This window comes from Chiloscyllium plagiosum, unplaced genomic scaffold (genome assembly GCF_037043375.1).
Source record: "Chiloscyllium plagiosum isolate Xiang-an unplaced genomic scaffold, Cpla_swu_hap1 HiC_scaffold_10, whole genome shotgun sequence".
Classification (NCBI taxonomy): domain Eukaryota; kingdom Metazoa; phylum Chordata; class Chondrichthyes; order Orectolobiformes; family Hemiscylliidae; genus Chiloscyllium; species Chiloscyllium plagiosum.
In genome coordinates this window covers 65,383,177-65,405,979 of record NW_028270148.1, presented here as the reverse complement: position 1 = coordinate 65,405,979, position 22,803 = coordinate 65,383,177, and positions in this window count along the sequence as shown.

The window sequence follows — 22,803 nt, the reverse complement described above, 5'->3', positions numbered from 1 at the left end:
AGTCTTTCACGAGGCAGGCTACAGCCCCTGAGGTAACACTGTATAGGAGCACCAGTGTAGTCATGGTACTGAGAAATCAAGCATGAAAGGAATAGACAAGGATGATTAATTGAAAATCATCTAAACTATTGGATGGTTTGAGTTATATAAAGTGGTTTGGAAATATTGTATTCTGGTGAGTTTTATTTTACTATTGCAGCCAAGACATTGCTATGCACGTCAGGATTCTGGATCAGTGGTGCTGGAAGAGCACAGCAATTCAGGCAGCATCCGAGGACAGGCAAAATCGACGTTTCGGGCAAAAGCCCTTCATCAGGAATCCAGCACCACTGATCCAGAATCTGGTTTCCAGCATCTGCAGTCATTGTTTTTACCTCTATGCACGTCAGGAGCAGAGAGAAGAAAACAGGATGGAAGTTATGCTGAGGGCAAGCACCCCTAACCCAGCATCAATTTTGAGATGAAACTGCCTCCTCCACCTAGTCAGTTTGACTCTCTTTAATTTTTCAGGTGAGGACCCTCTGCCTCCATGAGACAGTCCAAGAGGCTCCCCATTCCCACTGCAACAAACAAGAAAGGTGGCTATTGCTTGTACTGCACCGAGGTCAAGAGGTGGCAATCACCAATGAGCCTAGACATTCAACTGTGTCTGAGATCTCTCTGGGAACAGGGTAACAGGTTCGGACAAGGGTGAGCATGGGTAAGGGGTGGAGAATCTCAAATGAGCAAAAGGCGCACATTTCCTCTGTTGGTGACCAGCAGCCTTCTGATTAAATCTGCTGGGCTGATTGTTGGATACTTGCTCCCTACCCATTTGATCAGAATGCTACTGGATGAAGCCTTTAATAGCTTCCGAAATGGTTGACACACTTGACACCTCCCATTATGCTCATAAGTTCATGGCAGGTGCACGGGTACATACAATGATACAAATTAGAGCAGGAATAAACAACACAGCCATGCAAACCTTCAATACAATCACAGCTGATGTGATTACTCCACATTCTCCCCTCCCCCCCAATAACCTTGCACTCTTTCCTTATCAAGAATTTGGCTTGAATATATTCAAGGACTCTACTTCCACCACTGGACCATCATGAGAGTGAGCTTCTGTAGCATACAACAGGCATTGCATGGTCGGTAAGACACAAGTAAAATACCACAGAATGAATTCATCTGCAAGGTACACTCTGAATAATCACACTCCTTTTAACAACTAAAAGATTTGAATCTTTTCCATTTGTAGTACGATCAGATTTAAAATGCAGATCCCACAAAGCAAAGAAAGGATATACTTTCCACTGAGGGAGTGCAGCAGTCATTTACTGGACTACTTCCTGGGATTGACAGACTGAGGAAAGTGGACCTGTGTTCTCCAGAGTTTAACAGAATGTGATGTGATTTCTTTGAAATTTACAAACTTTTTAAAGGATTAAGAGAAGAAGCAGGAAGAATGTTTCATCTGGCTGGAGGAGTCTAGGACCTGGCAACACAATTTCACAATAAGGAGCAGGCCAATAATGAATCAGATGAGAAAATTCTCCACTCAGAGAGTGGGAAATCTTAAGCATTCTCTACCCCAGCAGCTGTGGAGGCTCAGTCATCGAGCATGTTAAAGATAGGGACCAATAGATTTCCAGATATTAAGACATCGAGGAATATGGGGATAGTGTCAGAAAATATTGTTGAGATAAAATGTCAGCCGTGATCTGATTAAATGGTGGAGCAGGTTCAAAGGGCCAATTTATCTCCTCCTGCTCCTATTTTCTATCATCCTATTTTTGTCCTGCCCTAAGGCTGCATCAGGTGCTTGAGTTCAAAAACAGCCACCTCAATGAAGTGATAGTGATAAAGTGTTCTCACTGACGGTGATGAACAAAGGATTTCTCCCTGAAGATTCTGGACAAATAACACCCCATGTTGAAGGTCCTTCTCCTCCTCCCTCTTTCATCAACTTGTCTTCCTTTGTATCCCCTCTGTTCAGTCTCCCAACCATGTTGCAGCTAAGGTGATAAAGTGTATCCATGTCAGGAAGCCAGTGGTTTAAGTAGAATCTTTGAGGTCAGGACTAAATGCTAGTGGGGTTCCTTCCCACTATTCAACTGTGCAAGACTGAGACAGGAACTTAGCTGGAGCATTGATGTCAAAAATTGAGTATTGCACATTGATTGATATCAGAACTACTTATTCTATTTAATTTTGGTGCATGCTCCCTGTGTTTGTGGTAACATTCTCAACAAAATGGCATCCAGTGTGGCCAGCATCAAAGGTATGCATATGTCATACTCACATAATTTTGGAAGCATATTAGCATATGTAGAGCCATTATGGAAAATTTTGGTTAACCTTTTAAGCACTGATTCAATCAATACTCAAAATTACAAAAGAAATTTGACAACAGACCGTAAATTCGAAGTAGTTTCTATATATGTTTATTCTTGATGATAATAACTGTGGTTTGGCTTAGATGTAAAGCTATATAGAGGTGTTGACAGATGGGGTAATGCAAAGGAGAACAATGCTTTTTCTTGCTGACCACCAAAGGAGGTCCATGCTACTGGAGTCAGTCAGGCTAGATGGAGTTAATGACCCAAGTCAGTGTAGTGTGTCTGGTGTAACAATGCACAGCAGTGCATGAAGAAGGTCAATGATCTTTAAAGGATCTTCAATGATATCTGCACCATTTTCTCCCTGTTACTTCAGACTTATAAGGCAACAATTCACTTTAACTCTACTGCTGCACACATCACTCACCAAGGCTCACAGACTACAAGTCTTACCATTGCATGCAACATATCCACTCATTGGCTCTGCCCCACCTCATTCTCCCAAGTTATTTTATTCTATATTCCTGCCCTCTGAGCTTCCTATTAACTCACTGTTAAAAAAATCACATAACATCGGGTTTTGGACCAACAGGTTTATTTGGAAGCACTAGCCTTTAAAGTGCTGTTTCTTCATCAGGTGGTTGAATTTTAACTCACTGGGATTACCTTACCATTTCTGCTGTCATGTTGCTAATCTATGCACTACCATCAAACTCAGTCCCTCGCTTAGTCACGTGGCAGGAAAAATATATTCCCCCTCCATCCACCCCCTGAACTGATACCTCCGAAACATTCTGATTAATGTACCTGTAATCCATGGACTTGCTGTATCTGAACTTGCAGGACAGACCATGACCACCCCCAGTGTGTAATTGGACCAGCTCTTGACTGACTGGGTGGTACCCTGGACTGACTGTAGTCCTCCTCAACCCCACTTTGACATTCATGGGTGGTTGAAGCTCATGTAATGTGTTAGCATGTACATTACCAGCATGCAGTGCATGCCTGAACATGACATAGCACAGTGCCATACAACAACTGGTCCAGTACTCTGAGCCATAATGAGCTGTGAGCTCTCCTTTTACACTAAAAGCCAATGCATGCCACAGAGGCTGGCAGCCTCCAAGTAAGCTCAAATTGAGTGAGTGTGAAGGAATTAAGCTAACGCTATAAATTGTATTCTGTGTAGATGTATGAAACACATGAATGTTCCTATATGCAAAGCAACCCAGCAGAAGTGTGCAAATCGTAGGTGTCCCTGATTTCCAAAGTGAAGTCCTGAACGGGCTGATGTAGTAGCTGAGTTAATGTTAGTGGTTGGTCAATGCTGACTTGCTCTGAGGAAGGCTGAAAGAAGATAGTGTCCTCGGAGAACAAAGGGATGTTTTTGATTAAAATTAGTGTGGTGCCGGAAAAGCACGGCAGGTCAGGTGGCATCCAAGGAGCAGGAAAATCAACGTTTCATCAGGAATAGATGGAGGGAGCCTCCAGGGTGGAGAGATAAATGGGGGGGGGGGGGGGGGGGGGGGGGGGAGAGGGGGGTGGTGGGTGGTGGCTGGGGAGAAGGTAGCAAAGAATACAATCGGTTAAAGGGGGGTGGGGATGGAGGCGGTATATCAGAGAGGAGGGAGGGGGAAGGTAGCGAAGATACAATGGGTGGATGGGGGTGGGATGAAGGTGATAGGTCGGGGGGAGGGTGGAGCGGAGAGGTGGGAAGGGAGATTGGCTGGTGGGACAGGTCATGAGGATGATGCTGAGCTGGAAGTTTGGAACTGGGATAAGGTGGGGAGGGAGGGGAAATAAGGAAACTCTGTGAGAAGATTTGTAGCTCGGGTGCTTGTTGTTGTGGTTCTATTCGCCGACCTGCAACACAAATTCCCAGCTCGGCGAACAGAACCACAACAAGGAAACTCTCCTCTCTGACCTATCACCTCCATCCCCACCCCCATTCACCTATTGTACTCTTTGCTACCTTCTCCTCAGCAGCCACCCCACCTCCCCCACCCCATCTCCTCCCCCCCCCCCCCGCCACACCCAATTATTTCTCCACCCTGGAGGCTCCCTGGCAGGCCTCAATTTTGTTTCAGGGCCTATTTTACTCACAGTAAGTCTAATTCTTCAGAAAGATTTTTAAAAATTAACTGCCACTTATTCTGAAATTCGAAAAATTCTGAATTCCGAAAACCAGCTGGTCCCGATCATTTTGGATAAAGGATTGTGCACCTGTACTGTCACAGAGTCATAGAGTCATAGAGATGTACAGCATGGAAACAGACCCTTCGGTCCAACCCATCCATGCCGACCAGATATCCCAACCCAATCTAGTCCCACCTGCCAGCACCCGGCCCATATCCCTCCAAACCCTTCCTATTCATATACCCATCCAAATGCCTCTTAAATGTTGCAATTGTACCAGCCTCCACCACTTCCTCTGGCAGCGCATTCCAATAGTCCATTTGGAATTAAGCAGAGAAATTTGATTTGGTATGCTTCAATGATCATCTACACCAATTTCCAAGATGCCCAGAGAAAGGCTAGAGGTGGCATTAATGCTGAAGTTCCCCTAAGTACCAATAATGACAATATGAACTACCAGTTCTGTGGATGTCCGTGATGATCCTGTTGCACAGCTTTCAAACTAGAGAGGGCTGACCAAAGATGATGAAGTCACTCCTTGCTTGGGCATACTTAGTGAACAAAGTTTCTACCACCACATAATCTTGGGAAAATATCTATTTAGAATTTACTCTGTAGAATATGACAATTAATGTTTAGATGATTGAAATTGAATTCCTCCATACTTTATCTTAGCCATTAAGGCATTTGTAATATCAATTGCGTCACTATTTTGGCTTTCGAACATTTTATTTGCCATATCCTTTCAAGATTACATTTTGTGCAGCTTTTTATTACATTGTATCTGTAACAAGTAGAATTTTTCACTGTTTCCATAAACATACTGACCTGATATCTGACAGCAATGCCTTTCTCTCACACCATTTTTTACAAAATGATTAACTTCTTCCATACTGTCAGCCACATTCTGACACATACTGATATTATGTGGCATACTGCTATATGTTTTTGTCTGACCAAATATTTGCAGGGAAATGATGAGATTTAAAGATCTTTCCATTCCTGCATCTCAATATTTACAGGCGATGGTAGAATCTTATGGGAAAAATAAGCTAATGTTCTCCAGAAAACGTAAAAACAGAACTTTGAAAATCTAATAACCAGATTAAGAGAAATCTCCATTTGTGTAATTTATGTTGTTTTTGACTGCATTGATAAGTATTAAAGAATCATTATTACTGTGTGCCACAACTAATTACTTTTGTTATTTTCACAATCTATTTTTTATTGAAAAAAAACACATTTAATTGTCAGCATATTTTAACTAACAGAGTAAAGGGGCACTTTGAAAAGACAGAGAGATAAAGCAGAATATCCAAGCCCACAATTTAATATAATGGACTACTGCTTTCTTTGTTTTGTGTTCCCTACTTGACTCAGCATTCTCTAATTGCTTCAAGATAAAATAAAGCATTATTTTACATGGTTTTACAGCATGAAAAATAAATCATCCTCTCCTAGATATGATGCTCTTAATATGTAAAAAGATACTAAAATCTTGTACATCATGCTGGTCTTTTTATATTCATACTTCACTTGCCATGACTACACTTCTGCATTACTTACATGCTTGCTTGCATGTACTTCAAATAAAACTAATTAAATACATTTTTTGTCAACAAAACTTTTCTCCATCTCACTGCTGCATGACAAGTGAACAGATGGCAATTTAAGGACAGAATTTATGATAGCCACAATCTTAATGTTGCATAAAGAAAAGAAAAGACTTGCATCAAAACCACTGACAAATGTACTTGCTAATATTAATGCACTCCCCACTCATCCAATATGCTTCCTAATTGCTTTTCTGTACATAATAATGTGGCACCTGCTGCTCAACATTGCAGACACATCAGGATTTCTCCAAAGTCAAACAGATATGCAACTGGCCCTCTCCCAGTGATAAATGTAGAGCACTGTATCACACACAGTTCCTGTCAGTGCATAATTAAAATTTTATAGTTACAGAAAGGGATAGTAAACAAAGAGTTCCTTAAATGAATGCATGATTGTAAAAGCATGCTTCTGCCAACTTAATGATTAGTATGCATTATGGGCTGCTAATAATCCTTGGGACTGTAGAGAAAATGGACATGTTATACCGACTTCATATTGTTTCATTTATTTTTCACAACGTCCTGTTAAATCGGCACAGAAGAAGTCCTGCTGAGTGTCACAATATTCTCAGATTGTCACAGCATCTGTAAACAAATGCATCTGAGCACACATTAAAATTGAGTCTCCAGGTACATTTATTGCATGGCAATATAAAATTGTAAATGTTTTACTCTCCATTCGTTTGAGACATTCAACATCCATCACATTATTCTCAAATCAAAATATATGTCAAAAAATTGTGTTCCTTTTTAAATATTTTCTTTTTAAAAATTAATCAAACTATTTCTTGCAAGAGAGAATGATACTGCAGAGTAGTCTAATGTCTTGAATCAAAATCAATTAACAGTATTTCTCTTGTCCACTGTCTAAGCTGCTGCATATTTCTTGCATGTTCTGTTTTATTTCTCATTAGAATTTGACTTTTTGTCTGATATATCTATTAATCCTGAAAACATAATCCGCATCATGTTTAACATTTTATCATGAATGTTGAAAATTTTTAGATAAAATATTTTCCATGGAAAATCATTTGGCCATACTAAATTTTAGACACAATTTCTATTCAGGTCTGCTTATCTCATTTGTTTATTCACTTGACATAGGTTACAAGTTTTTGAATGGAAGAAACTCTTTCAAATGACTTGTAAAATATCAAGATATTTATGAACTGTCAAAAGGTGTTATGAATTGATCAACGACATCTGTATAAAATTGAGATGCACATAAAAGACTCATTTGTTATCTTAAATCTGAGTGGCAAGATTTAAGGCCATATGGCAAAAAGTTTGTAAATTAACAAATTATATGACAAAGATGCTTAATTTAAAGCAAATAGCACTGCCAATATTATACTACATTGGAATTAAATCTTACATTTTTTTGCCTAAGTCCAGGTTGCAGCATGATATGCAGTGTTTGTCACCTTGAGGCTTAACAGGTTCTCTCACTGTATCTTATTTAGCTCACCTTATTAATTAACGAAAATGCCCTTTGGTAGCTCTCAGGTTTGATTCCCTCTCTGCCTTACGTCATGCTGTTCCCAGAACAACTCACCACTCAGTAGATATCCCAGAACTCATCATCATCCCTTGGGCTGGTGCCATCTTCAAATTCTTCAACCCTTGACATTCTCTCTGCATTGCCTACTCACTCCCTTGGGTTACTTCTCCACTTGTACTAAAACTAACAAGTTATGCAACCCTCTGTCATCTCCAGTAATACCTGCCTCTCGCTCTTATTCCAGGAAGAAAACAACTCACTATAAGGCAGCAACTCACTATAAGGCAGAATGATTCAAGACAGGTATGGAGTGCTGACTGTCACATAATTCCTCATCCCTTATGAATACAGGATCCTGATTCTGACCAGCCTGAGCTGCTCACTGACAATGTCCAAAGCCCTTGAGTAGTATCGATGGCTGCCCATGACCCTCTGAGTAATGTATATTCCCTTTGAATTGACTGAGGCCTGCTGACAAAAGTAACAAGCTTCCTGCTTTTGTGTCTGTGTTAAATGGCAAAGCAGAACAGACGTAATACGGGGCTGCTTTTTCTGGTTGAAGGGGCAAAGTGCAAAAAGAAAAGGCAGAGGTGCGTTTGAGTATTCGCTGTGCATAGAGTGAGTAAAAGCTGTGAAAGCAAGCGAAGAGGGAAAAAGAACCCAGAGATGCAGTCTGGTCCAGTTCACGAATAGATGCATGGCTCCGAGCACAATGATCTTGTTGCAGTATTACAATGATAGTTATCAGTGTGGCACAAGGTGTAGCACTGAAGTGCAGAAGCAAACTGTAAGTGAATTGGAGATGTGCCATAAGGGTCGGATGCCAATATCCATGGGGTGCGTGTAGCAGGGGCCCATGGGGTGTGTCCTGAGATGTTGGTGGTCTGGTGTCCAGTATGAAGGTTGTTCAGAGCAAGCAGCAAGCAGAATCCATGAGGTGCTTTCTCTGGTTTCTTTGTTGGGTCTTCCTGACACCAAGCTTGTTTGACAAGTTTGGCAGAGTGGGTGTAGTGAGGCAAGGGTCTGCCTGAACAAGCCCTTTGATAATTAATAAGAACCATCAACAGGCATCTCACCACTGCCTAGCAAGAATTTTGTCACATCATTTGTGAAAAGCATAAATAGTAGAACTAGATGATTTTACCATCAGGTTGGGCCTTGCCTGATTTGTCCTCCATTTCTCCCCATATCTCGCCACAGCCCAAATTTCTCAGAACCTGACACATTTCTGCCCATAGATTTTTCCTAACTTGAATTTTATTTTTATTGAGTCACTAACTGTTAAACTTGCTTAGAATTCTGGGAATAAAATAAAATATATAGAACAGATGTTAGACAGGCGAAAATCAAACTATTCGAATTATAAACATTTGACATAACAGTTAAAACGTTACAGATACTTACATAATCCAAATATTGTCAAAAACAGTGAATTTGGTGAATATTGTGAATTTTGTGAGATTAATTTGTCAGCATAATGAGCAGAATTTTCCCATTTGCAAGATTCTCAGGCAATAACTGTTTTTCACCTCATTGCTTAGGGAACCAATCGGTTAGGCACATTTCTCAGGGAATCGCATGGCCAGAGAGACAGAAGTGTTTGCCACTGGGGGGACATTCTGCTTTATACATCTCTGGTGCCATATTTAGACCCCAGCCACATACCACTTCAGATACTGCAAGCTAGGAATAACTTCTCAAATACTGGTGCTTGGCACTAAAACTAACACAAGGGAAAGACAACCAGCTATCCACTTGCAGTACATAGATCCACAGCTGCTGGTGGATGGGATGGTGCATAGGATGATTCCATTTTTTCTGTTGACTTCTAAAAGAGACCACATCAACAGACTCAGCATTCCTGAACCCAAACTGCAGCAGGGGTTAGTGCTGCATCCCAAGTGAAAAAGATGTCCAGCAGTACAAGAAAGTCTTTGATCTTCTGCGTTCCACAAGGTTAAATGCCACTATCTTCTCTTAGCTACATCACATCGACAAGGCTAGTACTCCTTTATTTCTTCCAATTGATCTGCGGGACTTACCATGTCCATCTCTTAAAATGTAACCAGGCTGGCCTCTTGACTAACTGAGATGGTATCCCCTGACTGACTGTCTTTCTTCATATTGTCAACTGAGGAGTCTTCCTCTTTGATTTTCCCAATTTGCTATTTACTTGAAGAACATGCAGTGTCTTTTGCTTTGGAGCTGCTGACATGGACGGTAGTCGTGACATTGACGTAGTATGGTGCCTTTAAACAGTGACATGGCTAGCCCTTTTCTGACCAAAACATTTACTCTTCAGTGCTCCCTACCCTCAAAAACGGCCTGCCTCTCATTCTTTGTGCTAATAGACAAATTAAACCACAGAAAAGATCTAACTGTAACTGAGGAACTCAAGATACTATGTACTAAATTAGGAATGTAACCATACAGGAGCTAGAAGTCTGTAACTCTGTGCCAAAGTCAGTGAATGCTAAGAAGGCAAACTGAGAGCCATAAGCAAAAGCATGCTGTGAAGATGCAAGAGATGTTTGGCTGTACCTCCAAATAAAGTTACCAGGCAGAAACATGCAAGTCAGAGGTGTTCCTCAGCTGCAAAAAGCTTTCTGAAGGCCTGTAACAGTGGCTCAGTTGGTCCAAGAGCAAGCATGGTGATATGATGAGGCTGTTATTTTGCCAATGTGAGGTTATGTCTGGATGAAGTAAAATGGAAAATGGTGGCCATTGAGGGTACAGGGATATTGTGGCATGATGGCTGGGATAGGTATTCCCGAGCTGCAGACTTCATATACCGCTCTGTTTTACTTATTGGAAATGTGAGCCATCTAATTTCTCGGTAGAGGAGAGGAAAATTAAAAGTGGGATGTAAAAAGGAGGAATTTTAATGAAAATAAAAATGCATGGAAATGACGTGGTTGCAACTCAAGACAGATTCTGAAATCACCATTTAAGGCTTGAAGGGAAAGTCAGGAACATTTTCTCAATGTCAAATATCTGATATTTTGTTTTCACCCTACTTTGTCATCATCAATCTGACCACACCAGGATGGGATAAAATTAGTTTCATGCTTACCTTTAGGTTTTAGTCTACAGAGACAAACATTAATACTATTTGTTAGTAGAATTCAGTTGCATCAATATTTTATCTGCAAATGTTTTTCACAGAATATTTTATATGAACCAATTGAAAAGTAGGTGCAAAATAAGTGTATAAGAAAATTAATTCACTTTAAAAGGTGTAGTTTGTAAAGAAATCATTTTTACATTTATAAATATGTTTAGCACTTTTTTATAAGAATTATTTTACTGTTTTATGAATTCATTTCCATCCAAATTATGTTAGCAAATTCACATGGATGAATCCAAAACCACACTGCAGTTTATAAGCTTGCTGAAAAAGGTGAATACATGTTTTCTTTTCACTGAATACTGGGGACATAATTCAACATTTTTGGCAAATTGTTAAATTATCTTGATATGCTATTATCATCATCTGGATCACACACTATTGTATGCAATTAAGATGAAAGTACAGTATATTGGAAAGGTCAAAATGGTATTTAACTACAGTGCCATCTACCTCCAGTACACTAGCATTTCATTATTACTGTAAAATCAACAATACTGCTTTGGTTATTTTATTTGAACAATTTTACCTATAAGACATTACTTCTGACAAACATTTACCTCTCCAACTATTAACAACTATATTAGGATTGTATGGCATTCAATTTTTACTTTAAAACTGATCAGGTTTTAACAATTACACACAATTCTATTATTTTGTTTCTTTTAATCAGAAAAATGACAAATAGAATTTCAGTACATTTTTCTGTTCATTTGCCACTGTAATGAAGTATGACTAGTAACTACCATATTGAGATTTTTATTGTTAATAGTATTTTAACATTAAATAAATAAGTGAGCTTAGATGGTAAAATATTCAAAATATCCCTGTACCTATATAATTCAACTATCAATAACTCATTTCATTTTTATCTCTCTTCACATTAAATTAATAATTCATCCCCAAGAGGCTAAATGACCAAAAGTTTGCCATTTTGATGAAGGAAATCATTGCTGCAATTTACTGCCTTACTATAAGCTGCAGCTGGAAGTTTAACTGAGAATCAACTCTCAGTGCAAGTAACAACCTGTCTCAGCATTGACCTTAACATTATTTTACCATCTGATATAATTTTAGATCATAATAAGACTAGTGTTTATGTGCATGCACTAGTTCCAATACAAGCAATCAAACTCCTACAGTATTTCCTTGTTGAGATGCCATGGTGAGGTCAGTACCATGACAATCAGTGTAAAAAAAAAACTTGTGATAATTAATGGCTGTCCCATCATGTGGCTTGAACGTATTTCATCTATAAAGTGCAGAACAATCTTACTGAAACAAACACATCGATACTTTCATTTGGAAACATTTTATCTGTGCTTTCTAATACATGTGTAATTCACATAACTTGCTCCTGTTAACTGAAATGCAGAAGATTTTGTTCCAAGCTAGATAAACACACATGCACTAGGTCCCCAGCACACTAATAATAACGTCTCATCCATTATTCTCAGTTATAGGCTAAAACCCATAGGGATATTCTAGGGTGTTTCTTCAGTATCTAAAATATTTTTCCACCAATGCGATACAGTCAATGAAGAAATGCACAAATTTGACCTGGATTGTCACAGGTATGATTGTTGAATGAATAGCACGCATAGCTAACACATATAAAAGTGTGAAATATTGATAAAGAATAATACATTAACTATTTTTACATCTGAATGGTAATTATGTTACACAGACCAGAAGAGACAGATGGGATGTTCAGATAAACTGTTATATCAGCGTCATGCCTATGGCATTCACTTAGATCAAACACAATCCATCTATTCATTATTGTCATTTATTAATTTCCCAACAGAATAGTAACCATTTATATCTATTTAAAATAAATTATTGGGCTCTCCGATAGACATCAATGAGAAGGAATCATCAACTTCTCTCACCGGGTGAGATTCATGTCCAGGTTACGGAGTGTCAAGGACAATGTATTAAAATAGGACAGAACCATTGTGGTTTGCTGTTCTATATATTCATATCAGAAAGAATTGTATGAAATCAAATAATTTAGTTTTCTGAAATTGTTAACAGTGTATCTATTCTGTATGAATTTTGTGTTAGCAAATCAAAATGGATATTTTATTGTACAGATTATTTGTAAGTCATAAGTATTATGGTAAATAAGTCATTAATATATTAAGAATGATTAACAACACATACAGTGACAGCATGTAATACCTAGGACACATTACCCATGATGCTTTTCAAGAAGGCAGCTAATTAGCAGCAAAAAAGGTCACACCAAACCAGAATGTGATTAGAAGAAGCCAAAAGAAAAAAAACAACAGACACATATTTTTAGTTGCTTTTGGACTGTGGCCAAATTTCCTTTCACCACTATAACTAGAAACAAATCCTTCAATATTTAATGAAATGCTTATGTTGCAGCACCTGGTCATATTGGTAGTATAGCCTTACTGACAACTCCCATGTGGGTCATTATTGTGGCCATCTGAAGGGGCAAACTGTTCATCGTCTACACTAATGCCAGCCTTAAAGATTCCTCAGTTACAAAGCAGCAGGAGCCAGAGACACTTTGGCTCTGATCTTGGTGAAAATGGCTGGAGGCAAAATGCTGTTTCCTATCATCAGAGACTGTAGTTAGCAATAATTCTATGAGTCAAAGTGAATGTGCAAGATATGACTTGGCTGCTCTGCCTTGCTTCATTCCCTGCAACAGCTCCAGCTCCTGGTGAGAGATCCTTGTCAACAGGAAAACACTGGTTCATGCTGCCCTGCTAATGATCCAATGCATCAATAGCTCAAACAATCACAACAAGCAGATGTCCTAAGTTAATGCAGACTTCCCTGGGATTTTAATTGTGAAACACGGCTTTAGAAAGCATTAGTCTTTTGTCCTCGCTAGAGAACTGCTAAAGCCTGGCACCAATTCCTTGGGCATCTGAACCCAGTCTAATGGAATTTAATTACATCAAAGGTATTAATCATCTGTAACATTGAGCAGTGAATACTTCAACACCACTTTTAATTTATCAGCACATTTGTCTGCAATGTATTATGAAGAGTGTTGTAGTTGATGTGGACATTTGCTTCTTTGCATTACAAACAAGAGTTAATTTACTCTTAATTTTTTTCAGGGTCCAACCTTCTCTAAGTAATTAGCTGATCACCTGTGCAATTAATGTTTGCAATACAAACTATATACTGCAACTAAAGAAAACCGGTCATCTGAGAGATGTTCATGGACCTACTTATATTAAGGTTATTTGAATCAATGCTTATGTATAAGAGTTACACAAATGCCTCTGAAAGATTAGTAGAATTTTATACCTTTTGGGCCCAGGATGAATTATTCATTAACACCCTTGCCTATAAAGAAATGCTATATTCATACACTTATTATTGTTACCTAATAATACATGTGTTTTGTAATTAAGTTCTGAGAAGTTTTGGCCCCTCCTCCAAGTCATCAGTAAATGAGGCCCTGAGACAGATCCTTGTGACATTCCATTCCTTACATCTATCCAACCCAACAAAAGATTCATTAATTGTGACTCTCTGTCTTCTGTATGTTCAACAATCCTCATTCCATCTAAATATTTTACCCCCATTACCATGAGCTCCTACCTTCTACAATAATCTTTTATGTGGCACTTTATCAAATGCATTCTGGAAATTCAAATATACTACATCTACCACTTCTCTTTCAAAGAACTTTAGCAAACATATCAAACATGATTTCCCTTTCACAAAATGGGATGTAGTTGGCATCAAACAAAAAGAGACAGATGGCTGTGAAGATGCCACTGTACACTCGAAGTAATATGTCGCTGCCAAACCCCTTTGCCACTGCAGAGGTGATCATTCCTGCTTCATGTGATGCACCCTGCCATTTTGTTACATGTGAGCCCAAAACAGGACAGTGGTGTGGAGGATTCACCTAAGTGGAGCAATGGAGGTTATTGGAAAACAGAAGAGTTGCACACAGTTTCCCCAGTGCATGCATGTAGCAGCGATATGTGGTGAGTGCCATTTACTCATCATGAGGGCAACAAGAGCTGCTGATATTGGTTGCAAGTAGGAGATGGCTATACTTCATTACTCACTAGAGTTTTCTTTATTCATTCACAGAATGAGGTCATTGCTAGCTAGCCCATCTCTAACAGTTAAGAGTAACCACATTGCTGTGAGTCTGGAGTCACATGTCGACCAGACCAGGTAAGGAACGGCAGTTTCCTTTCCTAAAGAATATTAGTGTACCAGATGGTTTTTTCAAACAATGGATTCATGGTCATTATTAGACTCTTAATTCCAGATTTTTTAAAATTGAATTCAATTTCCATCATCTGCCATGACAGGATTTGAACTCAGTTCCCCAGGACATTGTCTAGGTCTCTGGATTAACAATCCAGCAATAATACCACCAGGCCATCACCTGCCTACAGAGTATTACGCAAAGGTGCATTTCTATTTCCAATGGCACCCAGAGCAGACAAAATTTGCATTTATATCTATTTCAATGAGTAATTATGCTGGGAATGGGTTGCCAACCTGTCACCAGAGGTTATAACTTGAGGATGTGCCAGTGTGGATTAAACATGGCTGAACAGGAAGCTCATGTCCTCTTACTGCTTGCCCAAGGCATGTTGGAAGAATTTACTGATTGATTATCACTTTGTTTGATCGGGTGTTATGAACACACCTTCCATGGTCATCAAGTCCCTGAGGGGTTTGGAGTCCAGAGCTCAGGCTTCTCCTATAAAGCCACAAATCCTCCATATCACTGGAGTATAAGTACCCTCATGTTATGATGAGGATATTAGAAATCCAGCTCAGAATTTCCTCATTGATATGTTGACTGGTCATATCAAAAATCTTGTAGGTGGTTTCTTTTCAATATCTTAAAGGGATTTTGAACAATCCGAGATAAGTAAATCAGATAAGATGATAACGCTCTTCCACCTCTGGTGCCTTTTTATTGCTGCATCTCTGTTTCTAGTCTTATTTTGCTTTTCTTATTCATTTCTTCTTTCCTTATTTCTTTTTTAAAATTTTCCTACTCCTTCATTCTTACCTACTTTCTCATGTTTTAGTTTCTTCTTTGAATTTTGTTTGCAGCTCATATGGAGCATGTAGCAATGCGAGGAGGGTAGCTAGCGTACTGAAGTTGAGAAAGGCCCAAAGCTCACATTCAGAGTGGGAAAATGTGGCTCTTGCTTGCTATCTTCTTATTGCCAGCATTGCTTGCTTTCCGAACACAACTGATTGTTTTTTTCTCCTGCACCCCCTCCCCCTCACCCAATGATCCTTACTTTTCAACTCATCATCCTCATCCACGTTGCACCATAGGCCTTCTCCTTATTCTTTTCGGTACATGGGACAATCACCCCCTGCAAATTCCCCTCCAAGCCAAACACCATAGGACCACATTACTGTTCCTTCATTGTCACTGAGTTAAAATCCTACATCTCCCCTTTTAACTGCACCCTGGGAATATCTACGTTCCAAGGACTGGAGCAGTTCAAGATGGCAGCATCAGCATCAGCTGCTCTGTGTGTGGTACATTCTGCAGATCATGCATTGAACTTGCCAGTTACATCCGAACCCAATAAACCAGCTTTGAGGCAAATCATCCTCAATCTTGAGGGACTACCTAATAAAAGAACTTTTTGACTTCACTCCACATATCATAATCTAGTTTCATCAATTTCCTGCCTGTTACACAACCCAACAAACTTTTCTACCATTAAAATCTTCAAGTATATAATTTTTTGAATTTTATTTCAACTCCTATCTTTGGATTTTAGAAATTTTATTGAACAAATTCCAGCAACAAACTAAGACAATCAAAGTGCGTTTTGACTGTTTTGTGTGAAACTATCTGCCAGGTATTACAATCACAGGGTGCTATTCTGTCAGTGTACACTAGCAGTTATTGTATGTCACACAACAAGACACCTTTAATATTGAAAATGTCTATCAGTCTCCCACCTACAGGAGCAACAACCTCTGCAGATCTTTGTAAGAGTCTTCTATTAAAAAGCATGGCACTTGTACCTAATTTAATATTCGAGTTGATCTTGGATTGTATTGGCCTCAGAGCATTAAAACACAATACTGTATTCAGGTCAAGCTACAGTGTGAGAAATAATAGCCTGGTAGAGGAGGGTTAAGGAGAAAGGAGATAAATGGGGAAAAGAGGGAGTCGTCTAGAAGAGAGGAGAAATGACAAGTGATAGAGAGAAAGGGGATGGTTGTTGGTAAGAGACATAAGGGATGAAATGGATGAATGGGGGCAAGGAATGCAAAAAGTACTGCTTAATGGATGGGTTAGGTAGCAACAAGCAAATTCTGCAAATGGAAGATTGGTAAAGGCAAATCTATGTGCAGGATGTCAAGCCATCGACCATCAGCATGGTACAGCATGGTAGCTTAATGGTTAGCATTGTTGCCTCACAACTCCAGTGACCTGGGTTTGATTCCTGCCTTGAGCGACCATCTGTGTGGAGTTTGCACATTCTCCTCATGTCTGTGTGGGTTTCCAATGGGTGCTCCGGTTTCCTCCCACAGTCCAAAAACATACGGGTTAGGTGGATTGGTCATGCAAAATTGCCCATAGTGTCCAGGGATGTGCAGGTTAGGTGGATTAGCCATGGAAAATGCAAAGTTATAGGGATAGGGTAGCGGGATGGGTCTTGGTGGACTGCTGTTCAGAGGGTCAGTGTGGACTCGATGGGCTGAATAGCCAGGTTCTACACTGTAGTGATTCTATGATCATGGATGATGCCAAAGGATGGTCGGACAGAATGTTATGTATCACTGCGACAACTCACGATCATGATTTAAATATCATGCCTGATAGATATTTAAACACCCTTCACTGCAAATATTTTGTTTTTTGTTCCTTTTTATCATCTTGTTCTCTCCTCATCTTTCCCTCCTTCTGGAAAGTCATTGGTTTTATGATGGAGAGAAAAGAGTCTTCAGTGGTTGCATGCTACATTCGGATTGATTCTTGCAGGGAAGTCTTACTCTCATTTCTGAAACTTTCCTCAAATCAAATGCATTTCCATTCTCTCCTCAGTGGTGGAGAGGGACAGTCAGAGGTAGCAGCAGGCCATGTTATTCTATGGGAGCCCAGGGTAGCAATCCCACTCCTCTTGGTTTCTTAAAACTAATTACAAAGTTTACCACTTTTGTTGTTCTTTGATGTTGCACTAAGTGAACATCACAGCAGACACTTTACTCAGTAGCCATTCAACTTGCAGTCAGAGATCTAAATATGTATCAGAACTATTATTTGCATAACTTTGTGGTCTTCCCCTTGTGGCATCTGAGTTAGTGAAAACACAAAGAAATATGGTGTCAGAAGGGTGACAAATCATCAATCCAATCCTGCAACTTTACTCCCACTATTGAAGGAAGAGGGAGTTAAAAAATCCCTAAAGTCTCTGTCTATGATTGGCATTAATCTTTCATCATTCAGAGAGGTAGATAATTAATCGGCTTCAAACTTAAACGTCCAATGAAATTTGAAGTTTGCACACTTCCTTTTTCCCCCCCCCTCACTGTAGTAATTGTAATGAGGTCAGCCAAGTGGATCTCATAGAATATGTGTTACCTGATTAGGGCGTTAATTTGGTCTAATCAGGGAGGAGCCCTGGCTGACAAATAAAATCAGGAGTGTCAGACTCCTGTTCACATTGAGAGCTGCCTCTGAGGGAGTTGGATCAGTGTCAAGGACCCTCCACATGTCAGTGAAGGGTGACTTGGTGACTGGATACTGGCCACTGTGGAATTATTTACTCACTGTTCCAATTTTTCTCTTTCCCTTTCCCATTTGTTCTTCTGGTTTAATACACTTCTGGTTTCTGACAATGTAACAATATCCATGCAGCCCAAACATTCTAAGTTTTGTTATTCATTCACACCCAAAATATACAGATAAAAAATTGACAGAATGTATCTTTTTTCATACATGATCAAGTTCTATCCTACTAAATGACTATTTACTTCAATGTTCATACACAGATGTTGGATCAAAGAGGAGGAAAGACAGAGAGAGAGAGAGCGAGAGAGAGCGAGTGTGTGTTTTTCAAATTTTTGGAATGTTTTTCCCTTGCTCTTCTTTCAAACTTACTTTCCTTATCTAGTGGACAGGAGTAACCAGGGGAGATAAGAAAATAAAACATTAATACATTTGACTTAACAATACCATTGGAGCTTTGAAACTTGGATTTAAAGCATCTAATTATGCTGCACAATCCAAATTCATAAGATCATATATCCAGCCAAAAACATCACATCCAAACTGAGCCATTCAAGTGAGCAGAGACATTCGGGAAATAGTGTTCACAGTGATACTACACAACAACAAATTAGTGTACAGAATTTAACTGGACCTCTTAAATTTTGTAATTTTAAAAATCATTTAAACTTGTATCTAGGGTATTAGAAAAAAATCAGTTACTTTAGAAAAAATAGTGGCTGAAATCATTTTCAGAAAACATATTGAGCAATTTATGACCAGACTGCACAATTTCAGAGTAACAAACCCATTAAATAATAGTCATTCTATTACACTCTGTGACACCATAAAACTAAAAATGCCTACTGCAACAGAACATACAGGTTCTGGACCACGATTTGTCCATCCACCTTTCAGATCTCCAGTAGAGAATGCCACATTGTTTTGATTGTGATAGCAGTAAATAGTAGTGTAATAACCTAAGCAAGTGCAAGCATAATGAATGGTGAGTGCTGTATGTTCACCATAGAAACGCAAAATCCAAGATGTTGAGTTTTCAATGAAATGTGCCCCGATACAAATTTCACATATAGTAGATAGTTATTTTATTTCCAAACAATTGCAAATTTAAAACAAAAAGATGCAACTTACTAAAATTAAACTTACTGTAGTGTTGATAATTGAAACTGTGAATTATAATCCAGGTCATAGATAAAATTACAACAAAATATTGCAATGAGAATAGAACAATGAATTGTACAGGACAGGAATGGGCCCCTTGGCCATGATGCTGTGCTGAACTTGAAACCACCCTTGGTCCATATTCCTCTATTCCTTGAACATTCATGTGTTTATCTATTTACCCCTATTCTATCTACCTCCACTACCACCTCAGCAGTGCGTTCCAGACTCCTACCACTCGCTGTGCAAAAAAACCTGTTTCTCACACATCTCCTTTGAACGTTACCCTCTCACCTTAAATGCATGTCCCCTAGTTTTGGACATGTCAGCTCTGGGAAAAAGATTCTGATTGTCAACCCAATCTATGCATCTCATAAACTTGTATAGACTTCTATCAAGTCTCCACCGCTCCAGAGAAAACAACCTGATATTTTCTAGCCACTCCTTTTGCTCATACCTTCTAATCCATGCAGCATCCTTGTAAACCATTTTGGCACCCTCTCCAAAGCCTCCACATCTTTCCTGTAAGGCAGCAGCCAGAATTGAATGCAATACTCTAAGTTTGAGCCAACTGACGTCTTATACAGTTGCAATATGACATCCTGACTCTTATATACAATTCCCTAAACAATAAAGTAAGCATATTATTTGTCTTCTTTACCACCCTATCTACTTACATGACCACTTTCAGGAAGCTAAGGACTTTACCCTCAAGATCACTCTGTACATCAATGCTGTCGAGGGTCTGACATTAACTGTATGCTTTTCCTTTAAATTGGGAGATCAAAAGTGCAGCACCTCACACTTACCCAGATTAAACTCTATTTGCCATTTCTCTGCCAATATCTGCAACTGATCTATATCCCAAAGTAGCCTTTGACAACCTTCTTCATTATCATCAACTCCACCAACCTTTGTACCATCTGCAAACCTACTAACCCACCCAGCTACATTTTCATCCAAGTCATTAATACATATCACAAACAGCAGAGTTCCCAGAATGGATCCCTGGGGTACACCATTAGTCACTGACCCAAGGCCAGCGAAACACCCTTCCATTACCCTCTGCCTTCTATGGGCAAGCCAATTCTGAATCCACACGGCCAAGTCACTGTGGATCCCATGTGTCTTAACCTTCTGGATGAACCTACTATGAGGAATCTTGTCGAAGGCCTTACTAAAATCCATGTAGACAACGACCACTGCTCTATCTTCATCGATCACCCTTGTCACCTCCTCAAAAAATTCAATCAAGTTAATAAGACATGACTTGTCCTGCATCAAATCATGCTGACTGTCCCTAATTAATTCATACGTTTCCAAATGCGCATGAATCCTAGCTCTTAGAATTCTCTCTAAGAGCTTCCCAACCACCAATATGAGACTTACTGGTCTATAGGTTCCTGGATTTTCCCTATTTTCCTTCTTGAACAACACGAGCTATTCGCCAGTCCTCCAGGACCTCTCCATTGGCTAGCAAGGATACAAAGATCTTGGTCAAGGCCCCAGTAATTTCCTCTCTTCCCTCTCCCATTAACCTGGGGTTGATACCATTGGGCCCTGAGGATTTATCCACCTTAACGCTCTTCAAGAGACCCAACACCACTTCTTTCTTGATCTCAAAATGCCTTAGCATATTAGCATGGTCCCCACAAATCTCATTATCCTCCATATCCTTCTGCTGGGTGAATACCAACAAAAAGTTTTCATTTAGGATCTCACCCACACCCTCTGCCTCCAAGTGCAAGTTCCCTCCTTTATCCTTGAGTGTTTCTACCCTCTCTCTAGTTACCTTTTTTATTTTTAATGTAGTATAGAATGCTTTGGGATTACTTAGGATTGCCTTCACTCCCACTTGCCAAGGTCATTTCATGCCCCCTTCTTGCTCTCTGAATTCTCTGCCTAAGTTCTTTCCTGCTTTATTTATATCCCGCACAGATCCTGTCCAATTTTAGCTTCCTGAACCTTACATTTGCTTCTTTCCTCCTTTTGACTAAGTTCACAACCTCTCTCATTATCCAAGGGTCCCTTAACTTCCCATCCTTGCCCTTCATCCTTACTGGAACATGCTGCACCTGAACTCTCATCAACAGGCCTTTAAACAATTCCCACATGTCAAATGTGGACTTGCCTGATAACAGTTCCTCCCAATTAATTCTCCCTAGCTCCTGCCCGATGCTGTTGTAAATTGCCTTCCCCCAATTTAGTACCTTGCCACAAGATCCTGACTTTACCTTTATTCATAGTTATATTAAAACTTAAGGAGTTGTGATCACTGTTTCCAAAATGCTCTTCCACTGAAAAGTCAGTTACCTGCCCAGGCTCATTAGCTAATACATGGTCCACTGTGGCCCCTTCTATATGAGAATTCAGAACAAATTTTATCCTATACAATATTTCAGTGTTAATCTTAATTGATATTTAACTATATTAGGTAAGAATTCTGTTCAATTAGTTTCTAGTCACAATTTAGCTGACTGAAACACCCTAAACTCTCCCTGACCCAGCATTTGTACTCTGTTGCAAACAGTACAATAAACTTCACTCAAACATATTTATGCCACCCTTTCACATTAAATACACTTACAAATTTTGCATCCATATCTGGTATCTCACACACAGACACATGCACACACATGCTTCTACTCAACTATGACGACCATGTAATCCGCTCATCTTACAAGACTAGCACAAGCACATCTTTGTCTCTGGGGAGAAAGCGGTTAAGGAAGGAGTGAAGAGGCAACCACAGGTGGAAAGCTAGCCTGTCAGCATTGCCTATTCGCCATTAAGGAGATTGTGCTTATTTAGTAAGGGAAATGGGGCATAACAGAGGCTGTGGTTACTATCAATGCTAGGCATCATATCAAGGTTTACTTACACCTATCCCTCCTTCTTATGACTCACCTTCATTTCCCATGCTCTGTAAGGCAAACAGATGATGCATTTGAGGCAGGATTCACAAGGCACAAATGTACAGGAACTAGGGCAGGGAGATAGGTGGCCTCAAATGATGTTAATCAGATCAAAGTTTGTGCGAAGATTTGTAGCTCGGGTGCTCGTTGCTGAGGTTCTGTTCGCCGAGCTGGAAGTTTTTGTTGCAAACGTTTCGTCCCCTGGCTAGGCGACATCATCAGTGCTTGGGAGCCTCCTGCGAAGCGCTTCTTTGATGTTTCCTCCGGTGTTTATAGTGGTCTGTC